This window comes from Canis lupus, chromosome 5 (genome assembly GCF_048164855.1).
Source record: "Canis lupus baileyi chromosome 5, mCanLup2.hap1, whole genome shotgun sequence".
NCBI lineage: Eukaryota > Metazoa > Chordata > Mammalia > Carnivora > Canidae > Canis > Canis lupus.
The window spans coordinates 36,783,832-36,797,701 of NC_132842.1; positions in this window are offsets into that span (position 1 = coordinate 36,783,832).

Genomic DNA, 13,870 nt, shown 5'->3' on the forward strand with positions numbered 1-13,870 from the left:
CTCATTCAAGGTCACAGCTAGTAAGTGACAAAGCAAAGTCACTCTTTTATTATCAGGGATTGCAAGACCAGAGGCCACTGAGAGTGAATGACAAAACCCATTGTGGGACCCAGGAAATTTAACAAAAATCCCCTACCCCTGGACAAGCAGAGCAGGACTAACTCCATTTTGTGCTGCACCCACCACCTCCTGTATGACCCCCACATGACCTGCTTATTGCTTAAGGCGCTGCCCCACCCTAGTCAAGCCGCTGGGCACACCCTTACCGGTAACAATATAACCCCGCCTTGTGCCCACCAAAACTGCGCGCCAATCCTGACCAAAGTAATAGGCCAGCTCAAATGGATACTATAGGGTAAAATGTTATTCAATTGGCCACCTGCGTGTGGACCCACATGACTGTGCAACTTTCTGCGTATGTTACAATCCCATTGGCCACTGGCCCCTATAAAGCTGCTACGCCTCTTAGCCTCGGGCTCCAAGTCCCAGCTCCGCTGTGTTGGGTATACTTGGACCCAAGCTCGAGCTTGTAAATAAACCCTCGTGTGTTTGCATCGGTGTCGGCTCCTTGGTGGTTTCTCGGATTCGAGATCTTGGGCACAACACCATTTCATAATATCTTTCATACCCATAAATAGTATAATTTAAGGAAACCTTATTTATTTTATATAGAGAGTAAGAACATCATTGTTATTTCTCTTTTTATTCAAAATGGAAATATCAATATTGATTTCTCTTCAAGAGAAAGTTAAAATGATACAAAATTATATATATCTTTGTCTCTCTCATATATATATATATATATATATATATATATATATATATATATATAATCTTTAAAATAAAATATACAGAAGCCTAGAGTTTGGGAAACAGCAAGTTAAGTATCTACAGAGAAGTACCATGAAGGGTTTGGAAGCTACTCTTTCATGCCCTTTTCAATGCATATATAACTGGGTGCCTGAAGGACCCAATAAATGCAGCCTTCTTCCTTGTCCAGAGTAATGAATAAATTGATAAACAAGACAAATTACTTTTATTAATGATAAAGATGGGTCAGAGGATGTGGATCAGTGTGAGTGCCAAGTTTAGGAACTAACTGAATCTCCGTATTAGGGCTTCCATCCCAGTTTCAGGCAGAAAAGATAGCATGGAGAAGAGAACCAGTATTCCCAGCAGGCAGCTCAATTCCAAGAAGCAAAGGGACAGAGTCAAGCCAAGTATTAATAGTTTATTCTTTCCACATTGCCAATCAAAATAAGTCACTCCAATCCCCTGAGGCAGAGTGAACAAGGGGCACAGGAAAGCTAAGAGCGGGATTCTGAGTCCCCTTTGCATTGAAGGGAGTGAGAAGATGCATTTATCTGTAAACACATATATATGTATATAATAAATTTATAATCTTTAATAAATTAAAGATTTATTAAAGATTTTATTTATTTATTTATTCATGAGAGACACAGAGAGAGGCAGAGACATAGGCAGAGGGAGAAGCAAACTCCCTGCTGGGAGCCCGATATGGGATTCCATACCAGGACCCTGGGGTCACCCCCTGAGCCAAAGGCAGACGCTCAATAGCTGAGCCACCCAGGGGCCCCATATATATATATTTTAAAGGGTAGTACTAGTCTTACTTTCTGTAACTTGCTTTCCCCTCACATATATACACATCTTTTAAATTACTTGCATCTATTTCCTGATATGGTTATTTTATAATTTATTTATAATAATCGATGTTAATGGATATTAAAGGTTTTGCATATTTTTATCACTGTAAACAGTGCTACAGTGAACACTCTTGTACCACATTTGGCGCATTAGTCCAATACTCCTACAGGAGAGGTTCCAAAAAGTGGAATTACAAAGTAAAAAAATATGGTCATTTAACTGAGTAAGGGACAGGTAAGGCTAGATAGGGAGAGATAGATAGGGGGCTATGGGATCAGGCTCATGGAAATCCCAAAAATGCTGAGATGTGAGGAAACCAGAGATAAGGGGACAAACCAGACCACTCTGCCCTGGGTGTGGGTGGGGAGGATTTTTTTTTTTTTTTTTTTTTTTTAATGACAGTCGCCTGTGACCAACAAAGAATAACCAGACCCCAAAGGAAGCCATTAAAGATGTTCTCACCAGTCCTTACTGAACCAAAACATCACAAGAATAGTAAGGCCACAGCTCCCTGGTCAGTTCTAAATAAAAGACTGGAGGCCCATGTTAGCAAACCTGTCGGAATCCCTCTCACTCCTGAGAGCTTTCTCCACCTCACTTAATAAAACTTGATTTAATTTCACTTGCCTTTGTCTGCGAGATTCATTTTTCAAGTCCGTGAGACAAGAACCTAGATCTCCTGCTTCAAAACCTTTTATACATATTACCAACTAGGCCCCTTGGAAATGCAGTATACTCCTACCAACACTTTATGAGAATTTTTTTTGCCTAATGGATACTATCATTCCTTCTCATCTTTGAAAAGAAGATAAGCAAAACATTGTGGTTTAATTTGTAGGTCTTTGATTACCATAGAGTTGCACTTTTTTTCCTACCAGAAGATTGTGATTTCACTCATCTTTTGGTTGTTGTGTATGCTAAGTGGTAGCTGGCTTTTCTTTTTGTTATGCAATTGCCTGACTTACGTTTTCTTTTTTTTTTTTTTTTTTAATTTTTATTTTTTTATGATAGTCACAGAGAGAGAGAGAGAGAGAGGCAGAGACACAGGCAGAGGGAGAAGCAGGCTCCATGCACCGGGAGCCTGATGTGGGATTCGATCCCGGGTCTCCAGGATCGCGCCCTGGGCCAAAGGCAGGCGCTAAACCGCTGCGCCACCCAGGGATCCCCTGACTTACGTTTTCAATGCTGAGGCATTCACTTTAAGAAAGGCCTCCACTTCAAAGATGGCTAGCTCAAGTAACTGCCTGCACAAGTCACAAGACTGGAAAAAGAGCTAGGCAATGCCCTCCACCCCCATCTTGGTTGATAGCCATACCTGACCCTTATGGTAGCTGGTTTTTTCTCTCCCCATGCTTTAAATTCTCGTTCTTACATTTTTTTAAAAAAATTATTTATTTATTTATTTATTTATTTATTTATTTATTTATTTATTATTTATATTTATGATAGAGAGAGAGGCAGAGACACAGGAGGAGGGAGAAGCAGGCTCCATGCCGGGAGCCCGACGTGGGACTCGATTCCGGGACTCCAGGATCGCGCCCTGGGCCAAAAGCAGGCGCCAAACCGCTGAGCCACCCAGGAATCCCCTCGTTCTTATATTTTAGATTCCCCAATAAAGAGTGAGGCCACAAGAAACTCGCCAGCAATGAAAGCAGAACCCCAGGTCTGCACGCACGCTTGCATACGCTTGCACACTCTCTCTGCATATACTTGCGACTTTGCCATTGACCCCAGCGATGCCACATGATTTTCAGTGTCTGTAAGTAATAAAGTTCCCCCGGCCCCGCCCCACCACACACACACAGTTTCCTTATGGTTCTTGCTGGGGGTGTTTTGCAATCACAGGAACTACAGGAGCCTGTCCAGCCACAACTGTGGTTATTATTGATAGGCTGAGATCAGCACAGAACAGGTGTCAAATATTTACCGGGATACAAGATGCCTTTAAGAATCCAAGCAGCAAATTTGGCTTCAAAAAGGTGTAAAAAATTGATGGAGTTATTTGGCCCAGTAGATATGTTAGACAGTTACAGTATGTGATCCCAAAATCAATATTCAGTCCATATATTTGTGCAATAGTTACTCTAATAAATGCAGACTCGACATTTCAGTAGAAGGATGCATTAGGCCTGTGTCTCAGGGGGCTTGCTGGATGAGGAGCTTGGAAACCATGGAGTACAGTGGGCCACTTGCCTTTCTTCTAGACTTCTACCCTTCAGTCTTTATAGTGACTCAGACCAAACCAGAACATGCAAGATTTTGTCTTCCAAACGCCTTCAAAGGAGCCCACATATCATTGTTCCTGGGTCTCTGAGCGCATTAATAGAAGTTTGACTAACTCCCCAAGAAGCAGTCCTGGAACCTGTTAGGTGTGGTTCTTAGATGTATTGAAAGAGTTGGAAATGCACTTTAACAATACAAACAAAGGGGCGGGAGAAGAGAAAAATCATAATAATATTAAAAGCAAATGTGAAAAGAAAGCAAATGTGATTGTATCAGGATTAGTGTAGGCTAATATATTTTTTAAAGACTTCAATATAGTTTCAGAATAAGAATGATAGAAGTTATATCGGTCTCATTAAAGAAGTCTTAGGATGTCAAGCTGATAGGGTAGCCTTACTACTATGTCATTAGGAACCTCGGGTCCTATCTTCTGCTCTGCCATCCTCAGCATGAGACTTCCCATTGTCAGGGTCTTCCAGAATTCAATATGGTTGCTAGACCTCCAGCCATTTCAGGAACAGGAAGGAAGGGAAATCTTTTAAGAAGATTTCCCACAGGTCCTACCTAACATTTCTGTTTACATCTCATTGGTCAAATCAATCAATCAGTCAATCACATGCTCAAAACTAAATGCTGGGATGTGAAAAAAAATAAAAATAAAAATAAATGCTGGGATGTGTGTGACCAACTAAAAAGTGGGGTTCTTTGTCTAAGAAGAATATCAGGGCTATAGTCTCTACCACAGAACAGATAAATTTTAAAAACAATCTCAAGGTGGGGAAAGATTTTATAAGCCTGACAGAATACTGAAATGATAAAAGATAAAATAATTGATATAGACAAATTTTTAAAAGTGGCATTGTAAGACAACTGTGAGCAAAAGTCAAAGGATTAAGTATCTTTCTATTAACATCATAGAGAAGAACTAATTTCTACTAATTTCTATAATAGGAGCTCCTACAAATAAATAGGAGCTACTTATCCTACAAATAAATAGGAGCTATAAAAGTAGCTCCTACAAATAAATAAGCAAAAGCACTCAAAGCCAATAGAAAAATGAGCAAAGAACATTTCATAGAAATGGAAAATACAGCTGTTTCAAATATAGTTCAAACAAATTCAAAATAAAACTCCTTTGGGGAAAAAAAAACTCCTTTGAGATAAACTTTTTTCATCCATTGATTAGAAAGGGTTATGAAGTTTAATGCCACTGTGTGTCAGCAAGGGTGCTGGTATCCTCATTTGCCATCTTTCAGATACTTCCTGTCCCTTCCCTCATGGCCTCTAAACTTCACTTTTGGTTCTGCCTCTTTTGGCAATAAACAAATGAGGCTTAGACTCATTTCTGGCTGACAGGGTCCTGGTTCAAACATGCATTGAAGTCTTTTGCTTCCTTTCCTAGGGCTTTTCTGATGTCTTATCCCAGGACACTGGTGCTTGAAGGTACAGGTATCCCTAGAAGTTTGGGACTTACCACCTCTGGGTCAACCTTTAACCAATGAGTGATAAAAAACAAATGCTTCTTCCAATTGATCCTTGGGTGAACAATTACAAGAGACATCCTACACCCCTCTCTAATCTGGCTGTTGGAGCCTCAGTTGCTCACAGTGGCGATCTCAATACTACATCTTGGATTGGTTTTTTTTCTGTCTCACTTTTCCTGGTCCTTTGGGTCATCTTGTGACAATTACCTGTGCACAAACTCTTCCCTCAGGCTTTTAGAGAGTAAATTGAGCTCAGACATATTGCTAATGGGATTTGTATTGGTAAGAGTAATTTAACAGTTTGGGGGCACCTTGAGTGGCTTACTCAATCGAGCCTCCAACTCTTGCTATCAGCTGGGGTCTTGATCTGTAGTACCGACCCTACATTGGGCTTCAGGCTAGGTGTGGAGCCTACTTAAACAAACAAACAAACAAACAAAAAACCCTGGGTGGCTAGTCAGTTAAGCATCTGCCTTCCGCTCAGGTCACTGATCCCAGGGTCCTGGGATTGAGACCACATCAGGCTCTCTGCTCAGAGCCTGCTTCTCTCTCTGCCACTCCTCCTGCTTTTGCTCACTTGCTCTCTGTCAAATAAGTAACTAAAATCCTTTTTTTAAATTTTTTTTTATTTTTTTTAATTTATGATAGTCACAGAGAGAGAGAGAGAGAGAGAGAGAGAGAGGCAGAGACACAGGCAGAGGGAGAAGCAGGCTCCATGCACCGGGAGCCTGACGTGGGATTCGATCCCGGGTCTCCAGGATCGCGCCCTGGGCCAAAGGCAGGCGCCAAACCGCTGCGCCACCCAGGGATCCCCTAAAATCCTTTTTTTAAAAAAAAGGCAAACTACTTTACAAAGAGATTTTTTAAAAAGAGTAATTTGACAGCTTTTACTATAATTTTTTAAAATACTGACCTAACAGTTCCACTTTAGAAGTTTATTAAAGATATCTGCTAGTATTTTAGCATGTGTGAAATTATGGTTGTAAAAGAATATGCATTACAGCATTGTAAAATGGCCAGGATTTTTTTTAAACCCCACCGAATCCCAAAATATGAGGTTGCTTAAATAAATGCAACATAGGGGATCCCTGGGTGGCTGAGCAGTTTAGCACCTGCCTTCGGCCCAGGGCGTGATCCTGGAGTCCTGAGATCAACACATCAGGCTCCCTGTATGGAGCCTGGTTCTTTCTCTGCCTGTGTCTCTGCCTCTCTGTCTCTGTCTCTCATGAATAAATAAATAAAAATCTAAAAAAAAAAAAATGCCAATATATCCGTACAGGGAAATAGCAGGTAGAAAATAATGAGGTAGCTTTATATGGAAAGACCTTTAAAATCTGAGAGCAGTATATAGAATAAGTTATCATTTTGTAGTATATATGTGCATGTTTATATATACTGGTGTATGTTTAGAATATCCCTGGAGAGACACAAAGATGTGACATTAGTGGGTTATCTCTAAGGAGAACATGGCTGCGGACCAGTATGTAAGAGATTTTAAATTTTTTTTTTTTGGTTATTAATATGTCATGATTTAGTATTACTTTGCTATTTGGAATACTGAACCCTGTCCAGATGTCTGTCTGAAGTGTCAATTGCATCTATTTACTGGGAGGGTCTTTTGTTTTTGTTTTTGTTTTTTAAACTGTATCAAAAGCTTCAATTACATGGGAGGCCTGGCTGGCTCAGTTAGTGGAGCGTGTGACTCTTGATCTTGGGATCATGAGTTTGAGCCCCATACTGAGGGTAGAGATTACATTTAAAAATTTAAAAATAAAATTAAAAAAAGTTTCAATGACATGAATTAGGATGAATTGTGCAATGAACCCTCATGTGCCCATCATCCAGCTTTGAACATTTACCATCATCTTGATAATGCTGTTTTATTTCTCTCCCTACTTCACCCCCTGGAGTGTTAAAGCAAATGCCAAATATTTATCATTTCATCTGTAAAAATCTGTTACTTTCAAAGCTGCAGTGCTTCACTAATTGGATCTGATAGGACATGTTTTAAAATTCTAGTAAATGCACAAAGGCATACAAAACAATAGCAAATAGCAAAAAGGAAGTAAATACTCAAAAGGGTTAAATTGGATGAATCAAATGAAGCCTAATATATTATACATATATGAAATAAAATATGAAAATAATATTTAATAGTTCCTTAGAAGCTAACAGGCTAAAAGTGAATCCTTGAACTGCTTAGAAATGGGAAAAACTTACTTTTAAAAAGATGCAAAATGGGACGCCTGGGTGGCTCAGTGGTTGAGCACCTGCCTTCAGCTCAGGGTATGATCCCGGGATCCAGGATCGAGTCCCACATCGGGACTTGCATGGAGCCTGCTTCTCCCTCTCTCTGTGTCTCTGCCTCTTTCTGTGTCTCTCATGAATAAATAAATAAAATCTTAATAATAATAAAAAAATAAAAAAATGCAAACTTATTCAGAAAACATTAAATAAACCCAGTCCAATCTGTGTGGTCTACATAACTAGAGCCAATCCTGGCTAAAACTAGAGTTACAGGTAGAGTTGCCAGATTTAGCAAATAAAAATATAGAATAGCCAGTTAAATTTAAATTTTAGGTAAATAATGAGTAATTTCTTAGAATATGTACCATGTAATATGTCTCATGCAATATTTGGGATATATTTATATTAATATATTATTATTTGTTTTTATCTGTATTACCTGTTTACCTGATAATGCCTGGGTTCAACCACAGGCAAAATGAATCAGAATTTCTGGAGTTGGGGATGCCTGGGTGGCTCAGCAGTTGAGTGTCTGCATTTGGCTCAGGGTGTGATCCTGGGTCCTGGGATCGAGTCCCACGTCAGGCTTCCTGTGAGGAGCCTGCTTCTCCCTCTGCCTATGTCTCTGCCTCTCTCTCTATGTCTCTCATGAGTAAATACCTAAAATCTTTAAAAAAATAAAAATAATAAAAAAGAATTTCTGGGGTTGTAGCCTGGGCATTCCTTTTAAAAAAATTCCCTAGGTCTGGGGCACCAGGGTGGCTCAGTGGTTTAGCATCTGCATTTGGCTCAGGTCTTGGTCCCTGGGTCCTGGGAACAGGTCTCACATTAGGTTCTCCGCAGGGAGCTTGCTTCTTCCTCTGCCTGTGTCTCTGTCCCTCCCTGTGTCTCTCATGACTCTAGGTAAGAATTACCTATTTCACATCCAAGATTAAGAACGACTGCTCTAGAAAATGCTAATTTTAGCCAAATCAATTAGGTCAATTGGCATCAGGAGAATTGACTTTACATGAAATAGTATCAGGTGAACTAAATCCTCATTGCCATTTTAGCATGCTGCTTAGAAAAGGTGTCCATCCCTCTTGGTGAGCTATGTCCTTCTAAGAACCTGATTCATTTTGTAGACATTACTTGCAGGGTCCCATCTTGATTTTGGCATCTGCATCTGGTTCTCCTCTTTGCATGAGTGAGGCCACTTCTGAGAGGAGCAGTTTTTGTTTCTTGCCTATTAGCCAAGGCCTAGAACTGAAGATGTGAACATTCTTTCCACCCTGGAGTTTGAAACCCCCTGGTCTCAAGTCAGCAATGGCTCAGAAATCCCCTAGTACACTCTGGGCAGTTTTATTTTTCACTTGCATACATGGAGAAGCTGTCAGAGTAAGCTGGTGACTTGTAAGCGTCAGGGATAGAACCAGAGGCAAACTAAAGTACTCTAAGTCCTACTTAAGTTTTGATTTAAGAAAAGGTAGCAATGATGAGATTTTCTAACAAGGTTGCTCAGAAAAACAGACTTTTACATTTCTAGACTTTTCTCAAAACAAAATGTCACCTGAAAGCACTTCTTTCTCCTTCTCTGTAGCTGAGATGCTATCTCTTTCCTCATCAGCTCCCAGTGGCCATGTGGCAGAGAAGAATGGGCTGTTATTTGATGCCAAATTGAATCTGCAGAGATTCAGTGAACTAAGACCAGAAAATTATTACAGTGACTCAGAATGAGTGTGTCTTGTTGTGATTTTTAGCATTGATAGCAAGCAAGACTTACTTTTAATTTCCTTTTAAATATTAGGATGTTTCAAAATGTCCACGGTTACTGATTAGGCCAATGGGTTTCTGATCTTGGTGATAGAAAGTAGCCAACTTTTAAAGTAAAAAAAAAAAAAAAAAATTTCTCTGGGAAGCTCTAAGTGAACTTCCATATTGTGAGAGTACCCTTCTGCTAATAACTATAGTGAAAACATGAGTACTTTTCCCTGAAGGCTACTTTTTTTTTTTTTTTAATGATAGTCACAGAGAGAGAGAGAGAGAGAGAGAGAGAGGCAGAGACACAGGCAGAGACACAGGCAGAGGGAGAAGCAGGCTCCATGCACCAGGAGCCCGATGTGGGATTCGATCCTGGGTCTCCAAGATCGCACCCTGGGCCAAAGGCAGGCGCCAAACCGCTGTGCCACCCAGGGATCCCTGAAGGCTACTTTTAAGATATTCTTGTTGCCCTTTGGTTGTCACAGGCCATTGCTCTGTGTGAGAAGAACTGGCAGCATTGGCAGTACAATTATCATCCCAGTGTTCTGGTCTTTGGAGAAGCGTGGATTTCAGGAGTGGATTTGAGTTCAAAATGGGTAGAAAGCCAGCACCTTTGATTTCTCCTCTTGTGGGTAATATCCAGGGTAGTGGAAGGAAACTCTCATGTTAGATGGCAATTGCTCCATATCTCTGGCCTCCAAACCTGCATTGGCAGGGGTCGGAGGGTGTTTCCATGTGGCCTTGTGCCAAAGGGAAGACACCAGTTTTAGTTACATGAGAGCCCAAGAATTCTGAATGTTTCCCACGAGACTCCCTGCACCTTGCCCCTGAAGCTCATCCTTACCAATGCTATCTGCCATTGCAACCATCAGAATTAACTTTACAATTCATGTCAGTTCCTAGAAGTTCAGAACTCCCCTATCAACTCTTTGCCCCCAGAAAGTAACTTCCACGTTGTTCTGTGGATTTCTTTTCTTTTTTCCAATATGATGTTTACCTTCTTCCATTCTTTGTTGTTGTTTTAGAGAGAAAGAGAAAACAAGCAAGCAGGGGGTGGGAGGTGAGAGTGTAGAGGGACAGAAGGAGAGGAAGATAAAGAATCTTAAGCAGACTTCATGTTCAGTTCGGGGCCGACATGGGTCTTGATCTCAAGACCCTGAGATCATGACCTGAGCTGAAGTCAAGAGAGGGATACTTAATCGATGGAGCCACACAGGCACCCCACACCTTCTTCCATTCTTGAAATGCTTCCACTGTGCCCTTTGGTCAGTCAGCAAAATCCCCTATATCCTCAGCCGCTTTTCTGAAAATACACCTTCTAACTAAAACCTAGCTCTTCCTGAAGACATTACTTCTATTTATTTTTTTCATAATGTAGCTGTGGCTTCTCTTTAGCCCTAACACTACTGGACCTAGAAAGAAGAAATTCTCTTCCTGCCCATCAGTATCACTTCCATATCACTCTACCACCATTCAGCTTGGAATCTCATGTCATAGAATTTTTCCACCCTCTACCTCTCTTTGTGGCAGTCATTTATTGACCCTATGTCTCTCATCCTCATTTCTTGAAGACTTTTTTTTTTTTAAAGATTTTATTTATTTATTTGACAGAGAGAGAGCACAAGTAGGCAGAGTGGTAGGCAGAGGGAGAGGAAGAAGCAGACTCCCTGCTGAGCAGGGAGCCCAATGCAGGGCTCAATCCCAGGACCCTGGGATTATGACCTGAGGTCAAGGCAGATGCTTAACCTGACTGAGCCACCCAGGGACCTCCTTGAAGATTTTAACTGTTGACTCTTCATCATCCTCTCCAGTGTTTTCCCAGTCATAATTCTTGGTGACATTGGTATACACATAGGTCTATTTCCCAATAGCCTCTCTCCATCCCTTGATCTTCTCCCCTGCAATTAGCCAGTGGTCTACCTACTTCAGCCACTTACTCCCAATCAAAGTCAGATATAGACTTCATGTTATCAATACTTAGAATTTCTCTTTTAACCTTTTTAAACATCGGACTATCTGCCACACCCTCCAACTTTTCCAGCTTACTCCCTATAGGATCCTAACCTCAGAAATAACTTCAACCACTCCAATACATGAAATCCATTAGTTCTGCCATCTTTTCATCATCCCTACTACCCCTATGTCTTTACTTCTCTTTATCCAGCTAAAAGCCTGTAGCCAGTTATTATAATCATTCTATTTTATACTCCCTTAACTCCCTGATCTTCTTGCAATTTAATATACATGCTTCTAAAAATCCTACTCTTCATAAATCTGAAACTTTGTTTATGCTAGGCCTGTATTCACATTGATTAAAGTGATGGGAGAAGGGTGTGTGGCTGGCTCAGCTGGAGCACGTGACTCTTGGGGTTGTGTGTGAGTTCAAGCCTGAAGATGGGTATAGAGAGTACTTAAAAGTAAAGTCTTTCTTTTTTTGAGAGAGAGAGAAAGACAAAGAATGTGTGGGCATAGGGCATATTATTTCAGAGCAGTTGGGCAGAGAGAGGGAGAAAGAGAACCTTAAGTAGTCTCCATGCTCAGTGGAGCCAGATGCAGGGCTCGATCTCATGACCCTAAGAGCATGAAAGCACAAAAGCGAGAGGAAGATGCTTAATTGACTGACCCATCCAGGCAAACCAGAATGAAATCTTTTTTTTTTTTTTTTAAGATTTTTATTTATTCATTCAAGAGAGACAGAGAGAGAGAGAGAGAGGCAGAGACCCAGGCAGAGGGAGAAGCAGGTTCCATGCAGGGAGCCCGACCTGGGACTCAATCCCGGGACTCCAGGATCACGTCCTGGGCCGAAGGCAGGCGCTAAACCGCTGAGCCACCCAGGGATCCCCCCGCCCAGAATGAAATCTTAAAAAAAAAAAAAAAAAAAAAGATAAAAAAGATCACACTATTTCTGGCTGTTCTCACATTCTACTTGTAATTATAAGTTTCAAACGGCCCTTAATGCTGCCTGGTGATCATACTGTGTTTTCCTAGTTCATAAGCCCTCCTACCCTCACCTATTTGCTGTGACCACTTCATACTCTTTGCTTTCTTCTCAACCTTCATCACGCTCCCCCCTTCTCTATTAGTAGAGCATCTTCTTTACTCATTGATAAATGAAGCAATCAGAAGACCATGTCTACAAACTCCACCACACTGACCTTCTGATTTGTCTTTGTTCCCATATAACCTATCTGATACTCTGTGGCTATTAGATAAACTGTCCATGCTCCTTGCTAAACCCATCCTTCCTCAAGTATTCCAATCCCTTCCCATGTCAAATATTTAAAGACATTGCTTTCTACCACCTCTGTATTATCAATTTTCTCCTTTCTAGGAGATCTTTCCCATCGGCATACAGGCATATTGTTTTTTCTCTCACCTTAACCATTTATTGACCTAATTTTTCCTTCTAGTTACTGCTCATTTCTCTCTTCTTTTTTTTTTTTTTTCCTTAGGCAGATGCTTAACCGCCTGAGCCACCCAGATACCCCTCGCTCTTCTGTACCAAAAAAAAAAAAAAAAAAAAAAAAATCTTGGAAGTGTTTCCTCTACTTATCACCTCCAATTCCTCTCCTAATGTTTTTTTTCAAAGTTTTAAAAGTCACATTTAAAGAATTAATACTCATTGGGGCACCTGGGTGGCTCAGTTGGTTAAGTGTCTGTGTTTGGCTCAGGCTATGATCCCAGGATCCCGGATTCAAGCCCCCCTGTCTGGCTCCCTGCTCAGCAGGAAGTCTGCTTTTTCCTCTGGCTCTCCAGCTCATACTCATTTCCTCTCTCTCTCTCTCTCTCTTCCCCTCCCCCCTCTGTCAAATAGATAAATAAAATCTTTAAAAAAAGAATTAGTACTCATAGCTACTTGGTAATAAATTCAAATTGCTTTATTTGAAACCACTGTTACTCATAGAAGTACCTAGCCTGAAGAGAAAGTCACAATGGCTCAGATTTATTTTATTTTAAATTTTATTCTATTTTTAAAAATTCAAACCTATTAAAAAGTTGACAAATTATTAAAGTTAAAAAATAAAATTTGGCACTTTCCATAATAGTGAATAATCAATTTCAAGGTAGTTTGAAAGTCACTAAGAAGTATTGGGGCAGGTCATCCTAAAGGAGAGAAAAATAATGATAAAGTTTATTCTGTTGCTCACAGAGTTCTTCAAATGCACTATCCTTCTGTTATTTCCTTGTCTCTAAACCTCTGTACATGCTTTTCCCTATTACTAGTCATTGTTTTCCTTCCTGGATAACTCTTCATCTTTCAGAGTCCAGTCTCCCCCACCCCCCAGCCTTTTAAAAAAAGATTTTATTTATTTATTCATGAGAGACACACAGAGAGAGGCAGAGTCACAGGCAGAGGGAGAAGCAGGCTCCCTGCAGGGAGCCCAATGTGGGACTCCTTCCCCTGACCCTGAGATCACCCCCTGAGCCAAAGGCAGACACTCAACTGCTGAGCCACCCAGGCATCCAGAGTCTGGTTTTTCCTAACTTTCCACGCCCCACCGGCTGTT